At 42.2% G+C, this 27789-nt stretch overlaps 1 long non-coding RNA gene and 1 other non-coding gene across 6 annotated transcripts; both read right to left on the bottom strand.

Moving 5' to 3' along the window:
* Nucleotides 1-387: 387 nt before the first annotated feature.
* Nucleotides 388-21468, bottom strand: LOC128325301 (uncharacterized). Of its 5 annotated transcripts, none has more exons than XR_008307358.1 (5): nt 18902-21468; nt 12229-16044; nt 11794-11912; nt 3962-4055; nt 388-941 (listed from the first exon to the last, which is right to left on the bottom strand). It is a non-coding gene; the product is annotated as an uncharacterized LOC128325301 (long non-coding RNA). The 5 variants fall into 5 exon arrangements; XR_008307360.1 differs by having other exon boundaries at nt 11794-14987; nt 15878-16044; XR_008307357.1 differs by having other exon boundaries at nt 11794-16044.
* On the bottom strand, nt 19598-19669 carry TRNAA-UGC (transfer RNA alanine (anticodon UGC)). Its single transcript has one exon. It is a non-coding gene; the product is annotated as a tRNA-Ala (tRNA).
* Nucleotides 21469-27789: the final 6321 nt, after the last annotated feature.

Raw genomic sequence — 27789 nt, 5'->3', positions numbered from 1 at the left:
CTTATTGGTCTCATCTGTGACAGCTTGCTAAAGGCTGCTTCAGACAGCTTGGTCTTTTCAAAGGAATGTTAGACATTCAATACTATTCTTTACTCTGATCCAGCTGTTATTTAGATAGGCAGAGTTATGATAGGTAGTGGATTTTTATACCCCCCTGTAAAATCCTGCATTTCTGATTCCGTTTTTTAAAAGGCAGTTTATGGGGGTGGGGGGAGGAACACTTAAAGCAGAGAATGAGAATGCAGAGCAGTAAGCAGTTGTGCAATGCTGAGAATTCATAAATTAATTTGGTTTGGAAGAGGTGTTTTTGGCCTACCTGTGATTATATGATGGCTTAAAAGGTACCACACATTCTTTTCACCAACCACAAAATCAGAATAGGAAGCATTGTTTTTAAAAATGTATTTGGGTTGGTTTACAGACACCCTGCAAGAGAAGTCTTTAGATAATTGCATTGTTGTTGATATTTGTGACCACCCAGCTTTAATCTGGCATATTCAGGTATCTAAGCATACCATTTACCTAAAGCCAACAATAAACTTTAACCTATTTCACATATCTGTTCATGGGGGGTGGGGATGACTTGGCTATCAGCCGCACATGGCTTGGGGCGCACATGTTGTTATTGGCCAACTACTCATCAGCTAAAACATCTTTTCATATGGAGGGAGTAAATGATTCAGCTATCAGCCAGTGGCATGGGGCTTGGGGCGCACATGTCATTGGCTAGCAACTCAACTCGCCATTCAACAGCTAAAACAAATAGCCTTTACAAGTGTAGAGGAAACATTTCTTTTTCCCTATGCATACCATGAATAAATACAGATTTACAGATACATGCATGCAAATTTGTCATCTTATTTGGCGAGGAATGGAGGTGGCATGAAGTTGTTCTTTTCCTGATGCTCCATTTGCTCAAAGGCTCTACAGTAGTTTGATATCTTTTAAAAAGAAAAATAGAACTAAATCTGTATTCCATATAAGAATGAGTGCATGCAAGAGTACACAAGACAGCGCATGCATGCACTAGTGCATGCAGAATATAAATTGTCAAATTATTTATTAAATTCATAAATATCAACATATTTAAAACTGAGGTGAAATAAATAATTAGATGGGGGGGACACACATTAGTATCTTGTAATGCCTCTTCCAATAACCAGTAAAAGGCTACTGTGCAATAGAATTTAGGTTTTACTTGTTTTTGATTCCTTAATCTGACGATCTTACTTCACTGAGTTACTTTATGAATATGATGAAATAATTATATACCGTTTTTCAACAAAAAGTTCCCAAAGCAGTTTAAAAACAAATAAATAGGTTCCCTGTCCCCATAGGGCTCACAATAACTTCATGGAGGATAGGTCTATCAACAGCTACTAGTTGGAGGGCTGTGGGCCACCTCCAGCCTCAAAGCCAGGATGCCTCTGAGTACCAGTTGCAGGGGAGTAACAGCAGGAGAGAGGGCATGCCCTCAACTCCTACCTGTGGCTTCCAGCGGCATCTGGTGGGCCACTGTGTGAAACAGGATGCTGGACTAGATGGTCCTTGGGCCTGATCCAGCAGGGCTGTTCTTATTTTCTTACAGTCTAAAAAAGAAACCAAAGATTGACACCAGCAACAGCCACTGGAGGGATGCTATGCTAGGGATGGATAGGGCCAGTTGCTCTCCCTCTGCTAAATAAAGAGAATCACCCCTTTAAAGAGGTGCCTCTTTGCAAGGTTAGCAGGGCACTTTCCGCTCCTTGTTTATTCTCTCTTAACACATATGTAGTTTTAGAACTCACATTTCTCCAAATCACTAATTTTGCTGCTGTTAGTCAATGTATATTTTATACCATGAGCTGGTGTACATTTGGCACACTCGAGCTAGTCAATTCCAGCATTATTGTTTTAGGATCAAATGCAGGATAATAGCTCCTAACTCTCTTGATATCCCTTTTAATTTGAATCAAAAATGTTTGAACAGTAGGCCAGGCCCATTACATGTGCAAAAAAGTCCAAGTAACAGAGTTAATTAACGTCTTCAAATGTATAGCTTCCAGTGACAAGTCCTTTAGACTTATGAGAATGTCCAGTCCTGGGGATGGGTGGGGTGGGGGGTGGGGAGACCTACACAGGGAGCTGCCATATACTGAGTCATACCATTGGTCTATCTAGCACAGTATTGTCTTCACAGACTGGCAGCAGCTTCTCCAAGGTTTCAGGCAGGAATCTCTCTCAGCCCTATCTTGGAGAAGCCAGAGATGGAACTTGAAACTTTCTGCTCTTCCCAGAGCAGCTTCATCCCCTGAGGGGAATATCTTGCAGTGCTCACACTTGTAGTCTCCCATTCATGTGCAACCAGGGTGGACCCTGCTTAGCTAAAGGGACAAGTCATGCTTGCTACCACAAGACCAGCTCTCCTCTCCTAGATATACCCAAGTAAAGATACTAAAATTGCAGTCAGGGAAGTAAGCTGAAGATTTGGTCCTAAGCTCTGCAAACCTTTGGCTCCAAACTCTGCTGAGTTTGTGTGAGCTGGATGAGTAGATACGGGCTCTCACAGTGCTAGTTATGGCTCTGACAAGTAAGTGAGATTGTCAGTCTTTTCACTAGCCCTTCTCCTGTGTTTTAACAGTAGCTTGACACCCAGATATGAAGCTGGTGAAGCTTTTCCGGCCATTTTATATCTATACCAGGAAAAGGTTCCTTTGCCACATTTTAAACTTATTGGTCAGCATCCAAACTAACAGAGTGCATGGGCAGTGTGCTGCATTCTAGACTAAAGCCGCATGAGCCCCTCTGTGTGGGATGGGGGCGATTTTCATTGATTTTCTCTGCCACCCGGAAAAAATTTTTTCCATGTGCAACCCACAGGGACATATTTACAGGGGGGATAGAGCACTTCAGAAGAAAGGGGAGATTGGCAAGAATTGCCCCCCGCCCACATGAGCATCCATGCTGCTTTACTCTGGAGCACAGCCAATTCTTGCCTGCTTGCTTTGCTGCATGTGTGCTTTGTAGGATATCAGCCATGATGACTGCTAGAATATGAAAAAGTTTGGGGAAATTTGCATGCAAAATCTGTAGATACATAGGGGACAGAGTATAGTCAATAATCATAACAAACAAAACATAACTGCCTTCAATCATCTGTACCACAATGCCTAACGTCAGTCCAAATAAATACACTTGTACTTATTTGACTTCAACCTAGATTTATTATTATTATTATTATTATTACATTTATATCCCGCTCTTCCTCCAAGAAGCCCAGAGCGGTGTACTACATACTTGAGTTTCTCTTCACAACAAACCTGTGAAGTAGGTTAGGCTGAGAGAGAAGTGACTGGCCCAGAGTCACCCAGCTAGCTTCATGGCTGAATGGGGATTTGAACTCGGGTCTCCCCAGTCCTAGTCCAGCACTCTAACCACTACACCACGCTGGCTCTATGTCCAGGTCCTTTAATATGTGATTAAAGGAAGCCAAACCTCAGGAACATTAGATTTCATGGTCAGATGTCTAGCCAAACACACTTGGTGCATTAGCTTCTACATGATTAAAACATCCCAGATTCTCTGGAGCCATTGTTTCCCTGCAGGCTACCTTCAATGTTTCCTGAATCTAGCAACAGTGAGTTTTGCCACTATGAATTTGCATGTGAGAAGAATCCCATCAGTGTAGACAGTGTTGTCCTGGTAAACTTAATTCAAAAGTACCTTGCTAATTTTTTGTATGAGCAGCTGCAGTTAAAGGCATAAGAGCAAGACTAATAAAACAAATGGCAAACTGAAACATAGGCACTACTTGGACCCATGAGGTATAGCAGTCTCTACCGCGATAGGATGCTTCAGGAAGAGCGAGAGAAACTGTTTTCACCTGCCTGTCATCCAACTGCCATCTTGCCATGCCGCCTCGGGATTTTCTTAATGAAAGGCGGGGTATAAATTTAACAAACAAACAAACAATAAATCTTACCTTATGTCAGCAATGTTTGTGCCTCATATTAATTCTTGGCTGGACCCATCTGTAACCATGTTCTAGTGCCACCAACTTCCTTTTAGTGCAACTGCTGGATGAGGAAAGATATGTGAGGTCAGATTGGGTCTTGCAATACTTGTGACTATGAGGCCCAATAGCAATGTGAACTCACATACACACTGAATTATATGCATCAGTGTGTAAGTTGCTTCACAGGCATCCAATGCAAGTGCTTCACAGGCATCCAATGCTGCCCAGTCACCATTCTGGCCTAGATGGAGCAAAGGTCTGACCTAGTCTAAGGCATTCTTATATACCTTGATTGTAGTTATTTGTTCTCTTGGCAATGTCATGATGCAACTACTCTCTGTGATGTTGATGGCATAGGGAGATCTATGAGAAACTTTGGTTTAATGGTCCTCCTCCATGGCAGAGGCTGGAGCATCTCTAGACAGCAGGCTTTACCATGGGTTTACTGCGAGTTCAAATTTGCCCCCCAAAATCGATGCAAAGAGTGGATTTTTAAATCCTAGACATAAATCAGGTTATGCGCTAACGTGCAATGAAAAACCCGAATCATGTCTGGAGTACTCCCCGATAGCTCACAGGGGTAAATCTGGCCGTGAATGCACACCCTCCCTTTTGGAGAAGTAAACTAAAAGCCCCATCTGGAAATTCTCCTGGCGGGGCAACTTTAGTCCCTTTCAGGTCTAGACTTCTATGACAACATTGCAAACAAGATAAATGTTTCTGTTAAAAGAAATCAAGTAGTCTTCCATTCTAGAAGCACTTCTGTAAAATGGAAAATTCTGAGAGAGGCCATAGTTGGACTTCTAAGCCCATTAACCCCATGCTTAATCTGCCAAAGCGCGGGGCTTCATTACAAGATTTGGTACAGAGTCACCAAGACTGATTCAGGCAATGCAAATGTCACGTGTGAGGAAGTGGTTTGGACAAACCACCCACTTTTGATAACTGCACTTGTGATAACTGAAAATGCACACTGGAATGGAGATTGGGATGTGCATGATCACTTCCTAATCACCTGCAGATGATGCCAGTTTGGATGTATTGTCTGAACCAGCCTCTGTTCTTCTAATCTTGCTGTGATTCTACTCATAGGCAAAGGAACAGCACAGCCAGAATCAAACAGTGAGTAGGACTAAAGGAAGGCGGGTGGTAGAGGAGAGAGAAATGTCCTCTTGTGTTTATTTCTCATGTGGCATATGTGTAAATGGCCCCAAATGAATTTGCAATAAAAACAGAGTGTGTTTAGCAAGTTTGACTTGTCCAGGAAGATTGCCCTTTCATCAACACACACACACACACACACACACACACACATCTATGTATTTCTCTCTTTCCTCTCTCTCTCTCTGTCTCTCTCTCACACACATATATATACACACAAAAACAAACTTGTAATGAGTGGGTACTTTATCAAGGCTCTACTCAATCCTTCATTAAATGACAGAAAATTGCTCTTTGCTGGGTTTCTCAATGCAGCTTTCCTTCCCAGAAGCCAATTTGTTTCACATGCTAGCACAGAATATTTGCAGGAATTTGCAGATTTTAAATGACAAATGTGTCCAACTTTACTTTGTTCCAAACATTTATTTTTTTTGCACTTGTCTGGCTATAACATACACATCTTGTAGATTCAGGATTGTAGTTTTGCTTATATATTGCACAGCTTAATGCCTCTTTATTTTATGAGAATTGGCTTTGGATCTTTCTTATTTGACAAGCGTTTCTAATGTATTCTCTCTCTCTCTCTCCCCCCCCCCACACACACTGTGTTGTGAGTGTGTATACATACATATACATGTAGTACTTGTGATCATTTCAAGCTAAAAGCACACAACAAAGAGCAAAGGAGGCATTTCACTGCATTTTTCTCTTCCTCATTACATCTTATTGAATTTGTCATCTTTTTGTAATTCCGTTTGCATGCAATGGAGGTGAAAGGATGTTTTTTATGACTTAAAAACTTAACAGTTTGACACAATGAAAAGGAAAACAGTTCTTCCCTGAATCTTTCAAGAAAAGGGAATGGCACTAACAACAGCGACTGTGTTGCTTTGTTAGAGTAACATTCTGATGTGTAGGATAATAATCAATGTAAATTATTGAGTTTCACGGCTGTTATTTTGAAGGTATAATGTGTTTCTTTGTGGATGGTTTGTGCAGTCATTATTTATTCATACCAAAAGGATTAGCCACTCACAACATATTATTTTATAGGGGAAATTCTATTATAACTGAGAATTAATCAACATAGTTTTAAAGTGTTCTTGACTCTGCAGTATGCCCAGGTTTTGCTATTCCAATAAAGACATAGTTTGGCTCCCTTTGCTACATTAGCATGCCCTATGAATTTCCATCTAAACAAATGGAGAAGAGTTTTAGGACAGAGCCTGCAGCATGACGTGTCCTTTAATTGCCATTTACATAGCAGAGGAATCATTAATTTCTAATTCACCTATTATTCACTCTTCTTAACCTGCTATGTCAATGTCAGGTTTGGGGGCAGTGGAATAAATGCAGCTCCCGCATTGCTTTAGTAACCTACCTTTTTTGTTATTTCCGTTAATGCTATTTTGACCTTAGCCAAATACTACTTAGGCATAGGCAGCTTAGGGCTCTTGTTTAGATATGATTTATGATGCTACATTAGCCCTTCATTGACCTAGAAATGCCCTAATATTAAAACAGTTTGACACACAGAAAATCAAAAGCCCTTTTATTGGAAGTGCTATTGTCCGCATCATAAGTTTCCCCGATGTGATGCCACAGTTACACCATCAATTTCCTACTACTATTGAACACTGTATTGAAAAACTAATGGACAGAATCCTTTGTCATTTCTGTCCCAGTGACCAGCAAATAGCTCAGAGAAAGTCTTTCCTTTGATATCACTCCAGGCATTTTGAAATGACATGTCCAAGATACTGCTGTCGCATTTTATGAACAGTAGGTATTGGGCCAGAGGAGGTGAAGTGCTACATAACTCTTGCTGCCTTCAGTGCTAATGATAGCAAGATGGGATATAAATAATAGAATAAATAAATAAAACTCTTTGAGGATTACGGAACATCATCTGCCAGTCTCATTTGTGCACAATGGCATAAGAAGTTCTCCTGTGCAAACTCCACTGAATGAAATTAGGTTCTTCTCAGCTTCCATTCATTTCAATGAGGACTGAATAGATAAATTAATTCCAATTGGGTTCTTGAAGGAATAATCCAAAAACGAATGCTATGCTCCCTAAAGCAAACATATTGAGGCTGTTCTCGTGCAGCCAAACCCAAGCCAGGGACTCCCAACCTGGGTTAGGCTGCGCATGAAAACTGCTGGGATTAGGCCTAATCCCAGTGGGGCAGAGAGCTGCCTAGCATTGCTTCTTAGCTGAGATTAAGGGAGTGAGTGCTCCCTTAACCCAGGCTATGCGCTCATGTGCGAGCCAGGCTACTTCTAGCATGGATGTACATAGAGACAGGTGACCAGAGTGCCCATCTCTTGAGGGAATCTCCCAATTCATCGCACATGTCATGCAGTGCATTGTGGGATTCACAAAGGCAGGGACAATGAGTCCTGGCCTCAGTTTACCAGCGTTGCCAGGAATAACATGGAGATTAATCAATGCTGTTCTCGGCCACGCTAGTCATGTGGGTGCATGGCTTGTGCCCCACCCAGGCTGTGAGCAGTCATCTGGGGGGAGGTAGGTTGAACCTTGCCTTCCCCACTGCCAGCCTAATGGTGCTTGCAGTCATATGAACAACCCCGCTGGCTGACATACATTCATGCTACAGGGGAGAGACAATTTTTGTCAGTCTTCTGGTTCCCTCTAAAGCCAACTATATGATTGCCCAAAATATAGATCATATAGCTCTCAGGGATATGTTTTCTGAAGTCACACTTGGCTACAGATGGAAAGGGATTTTGAAAATTGCCCACCCACCCCAGGACCACTGCAGCCTTAGCAGCACAAGTGGTGATATCCAAGACTGGATATCAGTCACCATTTTGTATTAACTACTAGGTCCTGGATTGAAGGAATTGCACACCTAGTTCTGCATAACCAAGGGGACTCTAAATGTATTATTTCTCAGGGCCAAAACTGGAACTTTTAATTGAAAGATGGACATAGAAATTTAAATGTAATAGAAATAAATAAATTGATGTGACAGCAGAAGTTCCATGATTCCAAACATAGAACTGCCCTTCTTACATTGAAAAGAAGGATGGGAGTCTGATATTAAAAGTGAAAGGGCTACATGAGTGATGAATATAGAGCTCCCCACCTCTTTTTCACGAAGGGCATAATTAATCTGTGGAATTCTCTGCCACTGGATGTGGTGATGGTCAGCAGCTTGGATGGCTTTAAGAGAGGTTTGGACAAATTAATGGAGGACAGATCTATCAATGCCTATTAATCTTGATGGCTATAGGCCACCTCCAGGCCATTTACGTGCTGACACTGCCTGCAGGCTGCTGGGAACAGGGAACTTCCTGTTCTCAAGCAGGAAGAAGCCGCAGCATGGCTCTTCAGAACAGATAGTGCAGCTGTTTAATATGGACAGTGCTGCAGTGGGGCAGCAAAGGAGTGACAGAGGGGCAGGTAAGACCTGCCTTTCTCCTTTTAAAGCACCCACCTGCCCCCCGCCAAAACGATTCTGCTGGGGCAGCTTGAAGGGTTTTGGTGCCTCGGATTAGAGGTGCCAAAATTCTTAATGCATATCCCTAGTCCTAAGCCTTCATGGATTCAGGAGCCCCTCAGCAAAGTGACATCCATGGGCTCCCTTCTACTTGAGTGAGCCTTGAGAGCTCATTCTGTTTTCGCCATGAAGGCTATGGATACTGAGGTGGTCTCCTAGATGGGCAGTGGGCCCTTCTGAAGGCTCTGGACTTCTTAATTGCCCAACGGTGCTGACCCCCGACACAGACCCTGTAACCATTTTTTTTTTTTTTAAACTGAGGAGAATTTCAAAAAACATTCGTGACATGGCAGGGTGTTCTCTGCGGCTTAAAGCAAAAGAGTAAATTTTCTAACTGGATATCTCCAAGTTCTTCTGCTTACTTAAGGTAACTCTGAATTTCAACCTAAGAATGCATGCTTGAATCGGTTTAATCAGTAGATTGATCAACTAAAGCTGCAGTTGATTAATTGTTATTAGTAAATATAAATAATAAATTAGTGCAAATTTTAATTGTTAGGGCTGAGAATTAAGGGCCTTTTGCTTATGTTTGAGGCTATTTTAATTCTGAAGGGTCATGTCATAGGGAATGAAAATGGAAAGATTTAGAGATTCCTTTGTTTCTAACAATGGCTGGTAGTTTTTGTTAAATTGTAAGTTATCTTACATTTCAGTATTTCAAAAAGAAACCTATTTCAGGGTTGGTTGTTTTGTAATTTGCAGTTTTATGTACATTTAACTGATGAATGAGTTAGAGGCAGATGATTAATCAATTAAAGGTTCTGATTTTTTGACAACATTAGTACTAAGACAGGGGCTGAAATACCTTGCATAGTACTTGCTTCTAAACTAACTTACAAGACTGTTACCTAGATGTCTGTGTAGCACTCAAAGCAAGTTTGGAAAGGACTATAACACTAAATATTTTTCTTTTTTTTAAAAAAACATGCAGCTAAATTCACATTCTCATACACAAACTAGCATCACATAAAATGGAACTCAACATCTGTTGTTGTTTCTTGGAGAGTAGGGAGCCCCACTCCACCTAGGCCACATGGTGAAATGTTCTGAAACAGACTGGAATTTCAAAAGCAATTTGCAATATGGCATATGTATTTGCTATTCAAAGGGGGAAAGCAATAGCCTTGCTCTTATAACTGCAGAGAGAACTCTGAAATGTGCAGTCTTAACATCTTCATCTATTATATGTGAGTGAATTTCCCCCATTCTATGGCCCCCTTCAGACACAATGGCAAATGGCCTGCCTCCATCCCCTGCCCCACTCCATGTCTTTCTAGACAATCCAGATCTGTAGTTTGGGAGCCTGAAAGCAGGGGGAGGACCTGGCTGCACGGACTTCCTCCTTCTAATGTTGGACAGCTACAGCACCTAACTGGAGAAGGAGAGAGGGAGGAGATTCCTACACTCATTCTAGTTACAAAGAGCAACAACCTTCAGGCAACACAAAGGCTGTCTGAGATAGGGATGTGCGAACAAGTTCAAATCTGCACCAGTTTGACTTCGAACCAGTTCAGTTCAACAACTCAATGTTGAGCCAAACCTCTCCCCATTTTGGAGGCTGATGGGCATGTGCAGTGGGCCACTGCATGGCCTGGGTCATGACCTGGCCATGCAGGGTCCCATTGAGCATGCACAGTGGCCTCCAAAATGGCCACTGTGTTGGGGGAAAGCCCTGGAAAGGCTGAAGTCTGCCTGAACTGGAAAATTTAAGACATAACCGAGGCCGATGGGGGGAACATCCAGGGACACGCCCCCCCACGGCCTCAGAGAAGCCCCCTGTAGGGGGTAAGTACAAAAACAATTTAAAATTTGGAAAAAAAATCCCCAACCCATTTGGCTAGGGAGGGTTGAGAATATTTTTTAAAATTGTTCAAATTTGGTTCAGACTCAAACCGAACCGGGCCTGCTAGTTTCATGCACACCCTTAGTCTGAGCAGAGGTTTCAGCAGTGAAACTGAAGAGGAACCAAGGGTTCCAGTTCAGATTTGTGGCTGGAAACCTCAGGTCATGTTTGTCACAGAACCAAGAGTTCCCATCTTTGGATGACCACAGACCCAAACATTTGGTAGTTTTGCCTCCAGTTTGGTGTGACGCCCGAAGGCAGCCTATTTCTTTATTGTTGCTCTGGTCTCCTCCGCATTCAACTCCTCATTAATTCCAGTTCAATTAGAAGAATTTCTAAAATTAATTCTGGAATTGGAACATGTACAGTTTATTGCAGCTTTCCTTCAGCTTATTATTTATTTAACAAATTTCTATACATTTGTGTTTGTGATGCATACATGCACTGATAAAATACTGGGGGAGAAGTCAACTTGATACTATCCTATATAATAAAAGCCCTGTGTGTGATCCCGTGCGCCCGTGTCTTTTTCGGCAGTTCTGAGCATGCGTGGGAGCGCATGCTCAGAACTGCCGAAAAAGGTACGGCCGCCCAGACACGGGCGGCCATTTTTTGAAAGGGGATGACGCCACATTTAAGGGCCAAAACGGCCCATGAAAATGCCCCCCCCGCCACGTTTAAGGGCCAAAATGGCCCATGAAAATGCCCCCGCGGCTGCCGCCGCCAACCACCCACCCGCCACATTTAAGGGCCAAAACAGCCCATGAAAATGCCCCCGCGGCTGCTGCCGCCATCCGCCCACCCAGGTGCGAGACCTCCTTACCCATAACAGAACTCTCCTTCCCGGGGCCACGTCCTGCAAACGCTTGATTTAGTAACTCAACTCAGGAGCCCCGCCAGAGACCGAGGGAGCAGGAGGAGAAAGGAAGGAAGCTGCATCTGAGCAGCGGACTTGGGGACCAAGTGAGTGGATGTCATGTGAGGAGGGGGAGGGGGAAGGGCAAGAATGGGCAGGGGGGAGGGGGGAGGGCAAGAGGGAATGGGGCAGGAGACTGACAGAGAGGGGAGGGTGAGAGAGGGATGGGAGGGCACCCCCCCACCCCACCCCACTAGAGCCCGTTATTAAAACTGGCTTACAAATACTAGTCATATATACAATTGTATCAAGTTTCTTTTAGCTTGGTGTTTATGACTGTGCACATGTGTTCTAGACCACTGGTATAACACCACACCAAAGAATCTTGATTCTATCATACTTAAGAGCCCACCTTTTTTGGTGTTCTGTCAGTGCATATAAGTGCACCTATGCATCAGTGATGCCACATGAAAAGTCATGGTTATAATGACACCAGGATTGCTTTTTTTGCAGTGCTTTCTCCATACATCCCTGCACAGAGGAAGATAAAAGATACACATGAACTGAAGGCAATGAAAGGTGTGGCAAACTGCACATCCATAGTTGCTTTGAACAAAATTCAGAAATCAAAACATGAACAAAAATCATTGGTCCACTTCAGATCCAAGACCAGGTAATTTGGAACTCCAAGTGCAAGGAAAAATCTGGAAGCATCCCTAGTCTGTGTAGTCTATGCTTAGTTTGAAAAGGACAACAGAAAAGCACACAACTCAGCCTTGTATCTTGCTTAGTGGTAGATGCACATGCAACTATTAGTCTATGTCAGCCACTTGTTCTCTGCTCTTACCTCATACACATGGGCGTGCTTAAGTACATTTCTTTCTAACATTCTGGTGTGGTGGTGTTATTCAGTTCTTTCCAGTCTCAAGACTTTCCTCTGCCCATTTTCTAGGAAATGGACAAGTATAAATCCCACACAGATATAGTTGTAGCCTCTTTCTTAACAGTTCTTTCCCCTTCTGCTATTAAAATGGCTTGAGCCTTATTCTGTTATTGTTTTGGCTCTTAGCTCCAGTGTACTTATTAGGGATGTGCGAATCGATTTGGGACAAAACAGTTTGTACCCAAATCTACCTGTTTGGGGTGATTTGTGGACAAAACAAATTGCCCCTGTGCTAGCTGACCAGATTTGGGTACAAAACAAATCACCCAGATTTTGGACCTGAAAAAATTGTAGATTCAGACCTCCATTTTGTGGCCGTCTCTCTTGCTGTCTCCATTTTGTGTCAGGAATTGTTTTTGAAAATCCCACTCTCCCAAGCTTCAGATTGGTGATTTACAGTGTGCAACGATTGGCTGGCGATCCTCCCCTGGTTTCAGATTGGCTTGTTTCCATTCAAGTCTTGTATTGCCAGGGGTGACAGACCCTGCATTGGCTACGGGAAGGGTCAAAGAAGGGACAAGGGTGGGGGGAGTATGAAGGAGGGATTTTCAAATGTATCTAAGGAGGCAGCCAGTCACCATTTTGCCTTTCTGCCTCATGGGAGAAGAGGGAGAGCCAGAGGAGCTTTGCTTTGCCTTGCCTGCCTGCTGCCTGGAGTGGATTCTCTGCTTTTTGTTCCTGCTTTCCTGATTGAGAAAAAGAGAAGATAATTTTTTCCTACCCCCTTCCTACTGCTGAAAGAATCACTGCTGGCGCCTGCTGTCTGTGTGAATCAATTTGGGTACAAAACAATTTGTACCTGAATCTGTTTCAGGAGATTTGTGGACAAAACAAATCACCCCTGTGCTAGCTGGCCAGATTTGAACCCAAAACAAATTGGGGGTGATTCGGCTTGGGTACAAATTGAATCAAAAAAATCAATTTGTGCACATCCCTAGTACTTACTGTGAAGCCCATTCAGAACCTGTTAGTGATGGAGGTCCATTGGGGGCTCAACAAATCTTTGGTTTTTGCTAGCTGCCCGGGACTGCAAGAAGTGAGAGCAGATGTCCCTTACCCAGGAGGCAGAACACAGCAGTGGTAAGTCACCTGGTTATGTAGGTCACAGGTTATGTAGGCCTTGGTGATATCCGCTGTGTCGTTATAATCAAATTTGCTTTGTACAAATTGGGAGTTAGCAGAAGGGAAAATGAAAAGTGTGCAGACCACTGCATATAATATTCAGGCACACTACTGTAACTGCATATTCAGGTACACTACTGTCAAATCAGTGACATCAGGGGAGGAATAATTGGCAGCATTTCGAAACTCAGATAGAACCTTCACAGACAGACTCACATATGAATCCATTGCATTAATATGTTGGCAACATCTGCACAAAGCAAGTGGGTGGCCAGTTAAAATCTTCAGGCATAAAATTTAAAATTGAGCCATGTCAGATCATAGAAACTCAAGTGTAATTCTTACTGTGTGGGTGACAGCAGGCTAATTAGCAATCCTAGCGACTATCACTCATGACCTCTAGGGTCACAATGCAATGTACTTCCCCTTGTTTATTAGCTTAACACAAAGGATCATTATAGTAATCCACTTCTTTTCTGTCCCTCTTTGATTTTTACAACCTTTTAGAATAAATATTTACAGAAACATAACTGAATATTAGCATCACAAATACTGCTTAATATCATTATTAGCATTTTAATCTGCCCCTTCCAAAAAGTGAATCACACACTCTGAAACCTACCCATGTGTATGCAAATGTGGTTTCCCATCAATATATTAGCTATCGTATTCATTACAGAAAGAAGAGATCTTGATTTTCAAATAAGGGTGTTTATTTTTACAGAAAGTTAGGGCTTATTTGTTTGAAGAGTGGTCCATTTATCTTGCAAATAGATATATCTTGTTTGTTGTACTGTACTAAAATGCCCAGTCTGTTTTATAAGGGCTAAGTATTTCACTAAGCTCTTGCAATATTGAAAGAATCTATATTCTGAGAATTTGAAAACATGTCAGCCCACCTAAATTACATATTGATCAGGTTTAATTGCATGCCACCCATCAGTATTAGGTTTGAAAATTCATAAAAGAGAAATAATGTACTCTTTGTGGATGATTACTTCTGGGGCATTTAAATGAATTCCATCACTTAACCCTGAGCTGAGACAGATTATTGAGCATTGCAATCTACCCAGTCAAAGTCCACTGCAGTAGAACAGCTGTTTTTGAACTCTCAGAGAACAGCACGAATGCAAGCCTTATAAATTCATATAGATTTTCTTTTAAGGAAAATACAAAGTCAAACATTAAAAGTGAACATGCATTTTTCAATTGTTTCGTGACTGTCCCTCCACACGGTTTTGCTGGATAAGCATTCATTTTTAAGCCCTCTTGGGTTCCCTGCATCCTTCTATGTCCAATGTAAATTCACATCATAATTAAGATCCTGCAGTGCAAGCAGTGATGGTTTAGCTGAAAAATCCCATCCGTGCATTTTCATTTTTAAAGGTTAATTTGTTTACAGGTATACGCACTACTCATCTTTTTAATGTCAAAAACCGATGATGTTTGTAGTCTCTTCATTATTTCTCAGTATATATATATTTATATGCAAGAGGTGGTTCTCGTTTCTGAAGCCAATTTTCTTCTGAAGGTGACTCTGCCTGCAAAAGTGAGTTTATCATTAGTTTGCAAGGTGTTATTTCCATTTAGAAATTATGTTTGTGGTATTGCACGTGTTTAGAGAAATTGTGCTTATGTATGTTTTTCTTTACAGATTATCAATAGAGAGTAAAAGAGACCAGTTAAAATCATTGGGTTTACTTGGGTAATAGTTTAAAAGCTACATTTTATTTAGACACTTGGAGGTAATAAATATCTGTGAACATAATTAACTGTCTTTTATCTAGCCGTGCTTCCCAGTGATGATTTTTGAGGATCTTTAGTTGTGTCTTAACATTAGTTCTCTGTTCAGACTAAAAATGTGGTTATACTATGTCAAAACAAGTTGATTTAAGTCAATTGGTATGTTCCATATCCACATGTCATATTTACTCAGTTTGATCTTCATATTCCAATCTCAGAAATGTATTGTCTGGGGAGCAATAATCTATCAAACATACTTGAATGTTCATCCATTTGAGGATTATGTTGGTTATTTTTACCCTGCTTGTGGCCAAAGGCACAAGTCAGTTGTGAATCTGATGCACACAACTAGGATTAACCAAGGAAGTTTACCAGTTAAATCAGAAATGTAACCAACAGTCACCCCATAGATATCATTTCTGCACAGGAGCTGTTGCAGATAAGCCATACAACCCATGTGGGCTACATGCAATTATAGGGATGTTACACCCATGTGGGTAATTAATAATAAGCTGAACGATAAAGCCTGTTTTTGCAAACAACTTTCCCACTTGTGAAATGTGCCCCCTCCTTTTGTTGATCACTTGGGGAGGTATGAAAGGACAAAAATGCCATGCCCCCCTCCCAATACATTCAGGCAACTGTTTCTCCCCAGCATCACATCTCCCCCAAAGAAAATCCCTAGTACCATTTAGCAGTGGAAATGCCATCTCATCAGGTGTTCCCAGACAAAAGCCTCTTGTCAGATGCATTGGCTGCTACTTCAGTACCACGGTATGTTTCCTTGTTATCAGTCAGTCTTGAGCCAGCAAAGTTGTCATGTAGCTGGGAAGGTTTGGCTACATGGTGACATCACTGAGGGCAAACAAAACAATTTCAGAATGCAACAAGTAGTTTCATTTGCCTCCAGTGACACTATCACATAGCCAAAACATTGACTATACAACAACATCACTGTTTCCATACAAATAAGGCTTATTTGTGCGGGTGGAGTCTTTTTGGTGTGGATTGGGGCTAGGAACATGAGTGAATGGGTGCAAAAGAGATAAGCACGAGAAGGGAAGTGTCTGAGGAACATTAAATTGCCTAAAAGTAAATTCCTTCTTCTCACCAACATTTGCTTCAGAATATTTGTGTCAACCTGAGAAATTTGTCATGGGGCCCTATATGCCCTGTCAGGTCTTTTCCAGCTTGCATTCACTATAATGTAAAAGATATGTACTCTGATTCAAATCACAGTCAGATATGTGTGCATGTTTACCCTGAATACTGCCAATCAGCTGTCTGACAAAGAAGGAAGAGTGATGTGAATGCAGGGGGGGGGCACCCATCCACTCAAGTCCCAAACACCCAATCAGTGGTACTTAGATAATCTAATTGAAGCAGTGTGTGTGTGTGTGCTTGTGCGCGTGCAGGTCTAGCTGTTGCATCAGTCAGGAGATTGTAACATACATCAGTCATTTGCAAATACAATTCTTCATCCAGCCAGACATTCATATGTCTAAGCCTGATTGTGTACATATAAGATCTCTGGATTGGAACAAGAATATTTAGTCTGAAAGATCTGACACAGGATCTGAGTGTGAGGGCAGGTGGGAGGGGTAGCGCTTTTGGAATTTATTTTTATAATATTGGCTACAAAAGGGAAGAAATTTAGGGCCAATGAAGCTCTGACATTCTCTAGAATTTCTAACATCTTTTCTCTTTACTTTCTTCTAGTTTTTTCATGGGTTCACAGCTCTAGATGATACCCAGAGAAAAAGATTGTTTATTAGCTCATCATTGTGACAACAATATTTCAAGGCCCCCAAAAGCCAGTGGACATTATTTTCTTGTATCTTGTTTAGCTTACTTTCCAGTAGGCTTATGAGATCACCCAGCATTCCAAGTGTGTGTGTGTGTGTGTGTGTCTCTGTGTGTGTCCCCACAATCAACTTTGCAATGCCTGGACCAATAAGAACTAAATCGGGTACAGTTGTAGGGCCATGTAGGGATATCGCAACAGCATAATTTGTGATGATGTCATCCACTCCAATTCAAGATGGTGGATGCATAAACATTTGAAGCGCAAGTAGGCTAATGTGAGAACCGCCTAACTGATTTGAACCAAATTTGCTACACCTGTAGGGACAAACTACCTCTAACTGTACTCCTGCTCCTCCTCCTCCATCCCATTGCTTCCATCCCTCTCACCCCTCTTGGTCACTCCTCCATCCCTTGACTCCACCCCCCTTACCCCTCTTGGTCACGGCTACAGCATTGCTGGCACCTATTGGCCTAGCTGCAGCCCCCTATCCCCAGAGACCTCCCAACCACTCGAGCCCCACTCCTGCTGTTCCCCACAGGAGCAGCAGCAGCGGTGGTTGACTGGGCCCTTCCTCACTGCCACCACTGCCATGGCTGCTCATTCCCCTCAGGCTGCTGACAGGCCCAGGCCTGTCCCTTGCCTGCCTGCCTCTCTCTTACAATGGCCTTAGTAGCCCCAAACAGCAGCAGTGGTTGACTAGACCCTTCCATGCTGCTGCTGCCACCATGGCCGCTCATTCCCCTCAGGCTGCTAACAGGCTCAGGCCCATCCCTTGCCCTTCCTTCTGTCTCTCTTCCCCTCCCTTCTTTTTCTCTCTTCCTTTCTCCTCCACTCGCTCTTCTCCCTCCCTTCATGTTTTTTCTCTCTCTCTCCCTCCCTTCCTGATTTAACAGATCTTGTTCATTTCCTCATCTAATTCACACAACAGCAGCCTCCTTCTCCTGAAGGGGCTCTTTCCTTTCTCACGACCCCTCTCTTCGCAGATCCCTGCCTGCTCTCTATCTATCTATTCCTCTCCTCTACAATCAAGAACATCTTCCGGCCAGTAACAGTTGCATTCCAACTGATGTTAACCATCACAGACTCCTCCTCCTTATCTGCATATGGAATCCCCACTGCCCAATCAGGTGCTTCTGCATGTGAACTCTCACAAGAGCTGCCATGTACAGGATTAGCCATGGGTATGACTTAGAGAATTAAATATATTGATGGAAAAGTAGTAACTTTCAAGGTGCATCTATGACCCATTACCAGGTTGTTACATACATACCAAAGTACATTACCACTTGGTAAATGGTCATTTGTATTTTCCCATTGTTAATCAGAGAATTATTTTACATCAGTCAATATGATTTGTTAGAATTTCAGATATTTCTAGATATGAAGCTCAAAGACCTTAGTTCAATCTACAATTCAATAATGAATTGTGATTATATAGTATCTGCAAGCCGGTAGCTCTGTTAGTTTTTCATCTGTAAAATAGGAACGATAATCTAATGGACTATTGTGAAGGCAGTAAGATTGTTAGTAAACTGTTGTAGAGTATTATTATTAACAATCATCTATTATTCTTGCTTCTAATCAGACAATAATTACAGATGTATAAGCTGTACCACATGCCACCAAGTTTCCAGTGGCCTTTAATTTTAACACTTGTTAAAAGAGGCTAGCATCATTAATTGATGAATCATAATTGTATGCATATTTTAATTTATTGCTTAAACCCATTAATTAACATTTTAAATGCACAACACTAGGTACTATACTGATGCATTTGTACAGTTTGAAAGTCGCACAGTTTTCCCTGAATCATGTTGCTTGAAGGAGAGGAAATTGAGGATAAGAGTTGAAATAGATTAGAAAAGCTGTAAATGTTTCCCTCTTGGTGCTTTTCCTTTCTTTTACCGTGCTCCTGAAGTTCTCATTCACTTTGGAGTTACAGTACCAATCCACTTTTCTTCTGCCTGTGGACAAATCAATAGCAAATCACTCATTACTCACTGAGTACATAGGAAACAAATCTGTAGAAGTCTAGATCAAAGAAGGTGCTTATGGCCTCCCAAATTGAAGCTTACTACCTATAAATCATCACTACCTGTAGTCTCTTGAGAAGTCCGAAATGACTCTGCTAGGAAACCAATGTAAAGAGTTCACAGAACTTTCCCCTTCTCCCATTTGTTGTTGTTTGCCCATGCAACGTTGCTCACATATCTTTGCCAGCAAAAAGCTTGCTCCTCAGACTGCTTCAGACAATCACATAATCACTTGATTTCTCAGAATGAGGCAATTGACAACTGAATGTGTGAACTGACTTCAGGTATTGCATTTGGAGCAACATTTATGGTATTAGATCTGGGATGACTCATTGAAATGTGAGTCATCAATGCATCAAAGTGTTTGATTTTGTAATTATCAAGTAATGAACCTGTACATTATGTGTGAGCCAGTCTATGGCGAAAGAATGCACACTCTTTCATCACTGCCCCCGATCCCAGCATAGGCACATAGGAAGTTGACATAGGGTCAGACCAGTTCAGTATTATCTGCACTGACTTGCAGCAGCTGTCCAAGGTTTCAGCTGGAGTCTTTCCCTGCCCTACCTGGAGATGCCAGGGATTGAACCAGGGACCTTCTGCATGCAAAGCAGATGCTCTACCACTGAGCTACAGCTCCATCCCTAATCAGTACAGCATTTTTGCACACTTCTTGCCACTGTCCCACCATTATCACATAGCAGTTTCCACCATGAAATGCTGAATCCTTTTCCAGTTCTCTCTTATGATTCTGAGTTTTATGATTCTGAGTTTTTCTCTGTGTGTGTGTGTGGGGGGGGGGACTAAAGAAAAAAGCATAGTGTTCTAGCTCAGTGTCCCCCCAAATATATAATGCTAATGTGCATGAATGGCCACCTTGAGGCTCTCCAGCTGTTGTTGGACTACAACTCCCATAATCCCTGGCTGCAATGGCCACTGTGGCTAGTCAAACATCAGCTGGATATTAGTAGTCCAATATCAGCTGGAGAGCCCCAGGTTGGCCACCCCTGCCATAGTGTGTCACTAACTCATCAAAACACCAGCATATATGCCCTCTTTTTCCCCCATTGCCAACTATTTACCAAATGATTCATATAAGGCCTGTTATCTAGATGTTGAGAGATGACCAATCTATCGCCCATTTGGCCATATATCTGTCCTTGGTAAGTCTGAAAAAGGAACCTAGAGTGTACTGCAAAGATAGTACTCCAGCCAAATATTTTTCAGTGTGTGTTTTAATGTAGATGTGGGAATAAAAATAATCACTGCACATAATTATATTTCAGTATGGAAATCTTGTTAATGGAACTGTTCCAGGGTACTGACTAAACACTCCAATCGGGCTTTTGGGCTAACATGTGGAATCAGTGTGACTATATGGAACAGTTCATTACAGGGTCAATTTGTGCAAAGTTCTGGTCTGGAAATGATGAGAAGACAGAAATATGGTACAATCAGATTTATTTAGGGATAATTGGAGTAAAGGAAAATAAAAAGATTGATTAAGCAATAAAATCTTAACTAACAGCATTAACTAGAGTCTCTCATGCTTAAGGTCAGAATTGTCAGTTAAATCAGGTTAAGGCTTTACTTGAGAAAGGACCCAGATGTAGACTTAAAGAGGAGAGAGGAGAGAGAGAGAAGATTTAGAAGGGATAGGAAGTTAGTATTACCAGTCCCAATCCATTGGTATGTTGGGTGCACATGCAGGTTGGAGTATGCAGGTAGATTTCCTTGCAGAGGAAAAGTGGAAAGTCGGGAAAGAGAAGAAGCAAGTGGCACAATGTGACCACTTGTGGGCTAGGGAACCCGGATAGTATTTTGTTCCAGCATAGGTCCAGGGGTGTTCTCTTCTCCAGGGTCATTCTCTAAGTTCTCTGTTGTGCTTTCCTTCCTTCGTCTTCTGTTTTTCCTCCTCCTGACCATGTTCTTGGGTCAGGAGTACAAATAGGTAAGATCATGCCCTGGAATAATGTAGAGGTCAGGAACCCTGACTGCAGGGGCTAAAACTCACATGTAACAAAGAAGTTCATGTTTGCATGAACCAATCAAGTGGGTGTGTTCTTTAAGAAACAAAAGATGGAATGACTGGTCACGAGGTGTATATGGAGCACTGAATGGGTGAACTCAAATTTCTATCTGAGATCGGGAAGTCTCTTCCTAGGAGAGAGATATGTCTGCTTTCCCTGTTAACAATCCTACATCTGGGTCCTTGCCAGTTCATTAATTCTGTGATAGAAGACTGGGGATGTGCCATGCTTAACTGGGTTGTTGTAGGAGTGATTAGCGAGGCTGAAGGTCTCTTTCACCTGGCTCTGCTTGCTAGCTTCCTCCTTTATGCAAGAGAGGCCATGGGGGATTCCCTACAATCGGTTGTTATTCTGACCTTGGGCAGTGTTGCACCATATTTGCTTGTGCCAAGCGACAAAATTGCATAGTTTGCCAAATAAGGGGACGTGTAGAGGCCTAACTATAGGGGGGCAGGGGGGGCATGTGCCCCGGGCGCCATCTTTTCTGGTCACGTGGGGGGCGCCGCCATGACAAAAAAATTTTTTTTAAATTTTTTTTTTGATTTTTTGTTAATACAAATGTTTCCTGCTCAGTGCAGCAGCGCTGCAGCAGTCAAGGGAGCGCGTCAGCGCCCCCTCCCCCATGAGTGGTCCCTTCCGCACCGCCTGCACCCCCCCCCATTGCTTTGCTGGTGCCTGGCGGCCAGTCAGTGGCCTGGCTTGGCGGCGGCGGCGGGCGCTTGTGAGGAAAAACCTAAGCATAATGTAGTATGTTGGGGGGGTGGGGGGGCGGGGGGGCGCTATTTCAATGCTTGCCCCGGGCGCCGTTTTCCCTAGTTACGCCTCTGTGCCTACCTCACCACCTCCATCCCCATCTGCTGGAACCTGCTGATGCCACCTGTTTTCCATCTTCCCCTCACCTGACTCCACTTTCTGGAGTGTGTTCTGCTGGACTCACCCCTGGCTCCACCCCTCTTCCAATTTCACCCTCTCTGGCACCTCCAGTTCAGGGCATGGTCTCCCTGCCCACAGGATCTGCCTTTTCCCACCAGTTCCTTTGTTAGCACCCTGCTCCAGCTCTAGGAATGGGTGTGCTCATCTGTCTGTCTGTTGCTCTCTGTCCCCCAAACTTACAAGTGCAATGCTGGGGACAGTGAACAGTGGATGCCTACATGGAAAGAGGGAATAGGCACCAGGGGCAGTGCTAGCAAAATGCTCTCTAGGAAAGGGAGTCTGGGAAGGAGGAAAGAGTCACAGCATTAGCAGACTTCAGCCTGTGGCTGGGGTTAGCAGGAGGTGGGACAGGGCCCATGACATGAAAGAACCAGAAATAGGGGGACTGGTGGCAGCAGAGAGGAAGAGAGGAGGTGGCAGTGGCCAGCAGCAGGCAGGTTGGATGATGGCACCCAAGGGCAGGCCCTCTACAGTCTAGGGGTGTGCGAGCTGGCTAAAATGGTCACTAAAATGGACCCTGCACATGCACAGAGGTCGGAACTGAGCAATAAAAGGCCCCAATCAGGATGGCGGCAGCTCAGGCTGCTCATGGAGAGACCAGAGGGCTGGGGGATAAGCTACCCTCCCCACAGCTCCCCCATGAACACAACAGTTATGGCTTGTACTTGTGAGTACAGATTTACTTCCCTTCTGCCCCCTCTATACTTAATCCCCCTGCCTCTGTACTGGTAAAGGGGAATCCTCACCGGATTCACCTTTACCAGTATAGCTATGAGCTAGTTGAACAAGCTCGGTTCAAACTCAAACCGAGTCCAGCTCGACCGTGCCAAAATCGAACCAGGCCAGTTCGGCTTGAATCTGGTTCTGATTCAAGCCAAACTGGCAAAACTGGTTTTGTGCTCATACCTACAAAACCTCCCCCACCAAAGCTGTAGTCAAGATTTACTATACTTAAAAAAAAAAAAAAAGGAATGTGTGAACCGGGTTCTGTTTGTGCTGGAGTTTTATGAGCTACTGATTTATTGGAACCTCCATTTAATGCACAGTTCTACTATAATGCTTCCTGGTTTCAGTTACACTCCTTACAGTAGGATATTTGACAGGAGGAGGATGAGTGTAATGATCATTGTTCCTGATATACTTCCCTTTCTATGTCACTTCTTTTTGCCTATGCTGATCACTCATGCTTCCTGATGACTAAGTAAACTTAAAGCTTTCTTTTACTTTGTAAGTTAACAGTTCATTTTATTGTATTTTTTAAATGCATTCCCATTTAATTATATATTGAGCTGGACTGTCTTCAAAGGAAAGCCTTTCCTAATTGTATTGAAGCACTGGAGAAACTTTTTGATGATCCCAAGAAATTGAAACTTTTTAGTTCCTCACTTTTTGAGTGTAATTACTTTTTATAGAGTGTGCAGTACCGCTTTGGAATCTGTTAGGATCATTGCCAGAATGCCCCCAAGAGCCTTTTCTCAATCCACATCTTTAGGAGTAAATACCGTTGGAAAGAACTGAGGGGAAAGATGAGCCGACCAAATGTGGGGTTTACTTACAGTTGTGTTGAGATCAAGGCGATATAGAAAATACTTACATGGATATGAAAATGAGTTTTTGTTGGGTTAGATACTCATCTGATCCAACTCTATCCTTTGACATGTAATAAACACAAAGGTTTAGATGCTAAAAACTGCATGCTGAATTCTGTTCCTAGAACATGTTTCCTGCCCTTCCAGTGGTAGTACCTAGGCATCTGAAGATGGTTGCTTTTATTTATAGTTTACATTACCCTGGTAGTCCTGCATTGAAGATCCACTTATGAGCTGACTAAAACAAGCAAAACTAATAGCCACTTCTGAGGATTAGGAAACCCTCCAGCTTGAGAGCTGAGCTGGAGTAAGTGTTACAAATCGGGAAGACTCCCTTGGGTGAGTGAAGATGCCTTCTAGTTGTTCTAGAGCTCTATTGGCTCCAAGTCTATTAATGTGATTATTTGCACTTCAATCCTAAACTCAACACAGAAGTCCAATTGGTTTCTACGGAAGGTGTTTAAGGTTTATTTTGTTGTATTTCCTTAAAATATCTATCTTTTCCTATTGATTTTTCTATGTAAACTGTTTTGAGAACTTTTTTTGTGGAAAAGTGGTATATGAATATCCATCATCATAGCTTTTCTTCCACTTTTTAGATAACTCAACACAATTAACAGAATAGAGATACAAATAAAATAATAGTCATTCCCAATCATTCCCCAAAGGCCTTTTTAAAGAGGCAGGTCTTTGACTGCTGCCAGAAGGCATATGTGAGTCTCCTTAGGGACAGCATTCCCGAGTATTGCTGCCACAACAAAAAATAATTTTGAATGCTCAGTCTTTTCTTAGCAGTCTCAAAGTAATGTCATATTCTACACATACATCTGTTCCTTGTAACAGGACTTGTACATGTACTGATTCGTTTTCTTATTTCTAACACCCCATTTCCAATCCCAAATGCATGTATATGAAAATACCTCCCATCCATTTAACATAACTTACTTTAAAAACAAAATGCATCTAGGAGGATTGCAGCTGGACAGCCTGATTCTATCAGTCCCCTTCAGTTACAGAGGTGCAAGCTTAGCAATAGCTGAACACAGCATCCTATGGCTACTAAATCCCTATCAGTGCAGAGTACCTACCACCATAAACATGGGCTGGTCCATATATGCATGTTAATCACATGTTCACTGTAGCCGCAAATGCTGGTTTGCATGTGTGAATCAGCGAACACAGAACACACAAAGGCAGAATGCTAATATCACCAAACAATGTTAACCAAACTACAATACAATGTTATCACCAAACGACAATACTTTTCAATGGATGCAGATCATACAATCGGCTGAGTACCATCAAGGGACAGGTTTTCCCATGATCACACAAGACAGAAATGATGACACACTTTGGATTTGTCTGCATAAGAGCCCATCTAGTTCAGTTTTTCATTTATTCTTGTTTGTAGTCTGCTAGAGCCTGTTCATACTTCCAAAATACAGGGAAAGCAGAAAAGTGAGAGGATTGCCATCTTTTAAAGGTTCTGCTCCTGTGCTTTTAACAACAGCTTTATTTGGTGACAGTTCTGATCTCCGTGTCATTAAAAGCTAGTTTCTACAGAACAAACTGTTTTTAAAGGCACAGAAGCAGGCTATGCTAGTTTCCCCGCCCCTCCTGGTCACTTGGCAACCTAGGCATAAATTGAGTTCAATTTCTGCTGTAACACATGGAGCAAGGGTTCATCTAGCTCATCCACAGTAATATGCACCTTCTGAAGTTTTTAACATTTATTATACATATGTATTTCAAGTATATCTCATTTTTCTTCCATGCTGCAGGGTACATGGAGTTCCCAGGCACTGGGATGATCTATGAAATAGCTCTAATTTCCCCTTCATGGTCTCTTTGCACGATTGCAATACGAACACATAAAAAACAGTGCAGGAATGAATGAATGAATGAATGAATGAATAGCTTTATTACAATCATATATCAAGCATGCAGTGCAGGAACAATAAGAAACAATGAAGGAGATGAGAGCTGGTCTTGTGGTAGCAAGCATGACTCATCCCCTTAGCTAAGCAGGGTTTGACCGGGTTGCATATGAATGGGAGACTTGATGTGTGAGCACTGTATGATATTCCCCTTAGGGGATGGAGCCGCTCTGGGAAGAGCAGAAGATTCCAAGTTCCCTCCCTGGCATCTCCAAGATAGGGCTGAGAGAGATTCCTGTCTGCAGCTTTGGAGAAGCCGCTGTCAGTCTGTGTAGGCAATACTGAGCTAGATGGACCTATGGTCTGACTTGGTATATGGCAGCTTCCTATGTTCCTACATATGCTATAACTATGGCCTTTCTTGATATACTCATTGGCCAGTTAGAGTCATTTTGAGTGTCCAGTGCGTGAAACAACACACTATTTAAATAAAGGGACTGTTTCAAGCTCTGAACAAAACAACCCCATTTCGATTCAAAATGTTTTGATGTTTCGAGCACCATTTTGGAGAACTGTTTCCCCCTTGCTGATTGGTTTTCTGGCACTGGCTTCCAACTGGCTTTTGATCTCCTTGCTTCTTGGTTGGCATGTTATCATAGAAATCAATTGTTTCATACTATAGGTCCATCTAACTCAGTATTGTCTACACTACAAAGGGTCAGACTTCTCTCATGTTACAGGCAGAAATCTCTCCCTCAGCCCCATATCCTAGGATCCTATGGGGGCTTGGGGAAAAGGTTAAAATTTATTTAAAATTGCCAACTGTTTTGTGGGTTGGGTGGTAGGTAGCACCCATCATATCCTGTCACCCAACCCACTTTGGTGTTCCTAGGAGCTACCCATGGGGAACAATAGGGTGCTTCAGGTTTCCCCATTGTTCTCTATGGCCAAAGCTGTTGAAACAACTGGGTCGACTGCTGGTTCAACAAAACGTTTTGGCTGTCTGCATTTTGTTTTGAGCTTGAAACAAAATGCAAAATCCTTTTCTTTCTTTCTTTCTTTCTTTCTTTCTTTCTTTCTTTCTTTCTTTCTTTCTTTCTTTCTTTTGAATTATAGGGTCCATGTTAAGGATATTACTTCTGCAGCTAGTCTCTGGACATTCATCAAAAGCAGCCAGGTTAAGCACATTATATCTGGAATTATATCTCTTCACAATTGGTATTGTCTGTTCCTTCTGTGACATGAAGACCAGGAACCTCAATTATTCTTTGATCTTCCCCACAAGCAAGATAATAATTGGAAGTTGACAAAATTCATGCTCAGGTTGGAGAGTATTGATTTCTGTTTGTCTTGCATCTTAGCATCTGGACTACAATTGTTATGTATACTAAAACATGAAATTTATTGTTTCGTACAAGTTTTACCAAATCAGCTTACATGGAAAGGGATTATTGACAGCTTTTTCATTATTAAACATAGTAAGGCTAAGGGATCTGATTACTTTTTGTTTGTTTGTTTAGAGGGCCTGTGATAATTTGAATATACACCAATAAATACTAACATATTAGATATTGCAAGAATCATTGAAAATCCATGTTGTTCTTGAGAAACAACTAACGATATTACTTTCCTATTACTTTCGAAAACTTAATGCCTCATTCTTTCTATAGAGCATTATGTGGTCTTTGGGTAAAATTCTCCAAAGACTTCCTTTGCACTGATATAAACTTCACTCCTGCTTCTCCCCCACCCCTCCCAAGATGTCACAGCAGCCAAGAGCCACAGAACTGCCAAGCCCCAGGGATACCTGGGGAAACAAGTACCAATCTGACCCACAAACTGTGCAGCTCTTATTGATGATGCTTTTTTCTTAGAAATTCACACTGGTTCAGTAGAACACTTTCTGGCTGTTCCACCTATCTCTGTGGTTAAGTACAGATGATAGCTTCTGTAGTGTAATGCTTATGATGCATCTTGGAAAGGAATTTAGTGAAAATAAACAGGTAACTTTAAAAGCAGATCACCAGACACAGCATCCAAACTGTTTGTACTGAAATGATATGGACTTGCATATTTTCAGAAACATTGGTTTCCTGTTTCAAGAATAAAATATAATGATGGTATTCAAATGAAAGAGGTAAACAAATCAGGTTTTCTTCCTGTGCATTGCGGAGATGAGAATACCATATTTTCCCCATCTCTTGCATAGGTTATTTCCAGCACTGGTAATATGGGTGGAAATAGCTGTAGATGCCACTTCAGCTTCACTGGAAATATGTGTACCTCTTGTAAAAAAATTGGCAATGTGGCTCATCACCCACATACAGCTCT

Source organism: Hemicordylus capensis, chromosome 4 (genome assembly GCF_027244095.1).
Source record: "Hemicordylus capensis ecotype Gifberg chromosome 4, rHemCap1.1.pri, whole genome shotgun sequence".
Taxonomy (NCBI): Eukaryota; Metazoa; Chordata; class Lepidosauria; order Squamata; family Cordylidae; genus Hemicordylus; species Hemicordylus capensis.
This window is presented reverse-complemented; position numbering and strand designations above follow the sequence as displayed.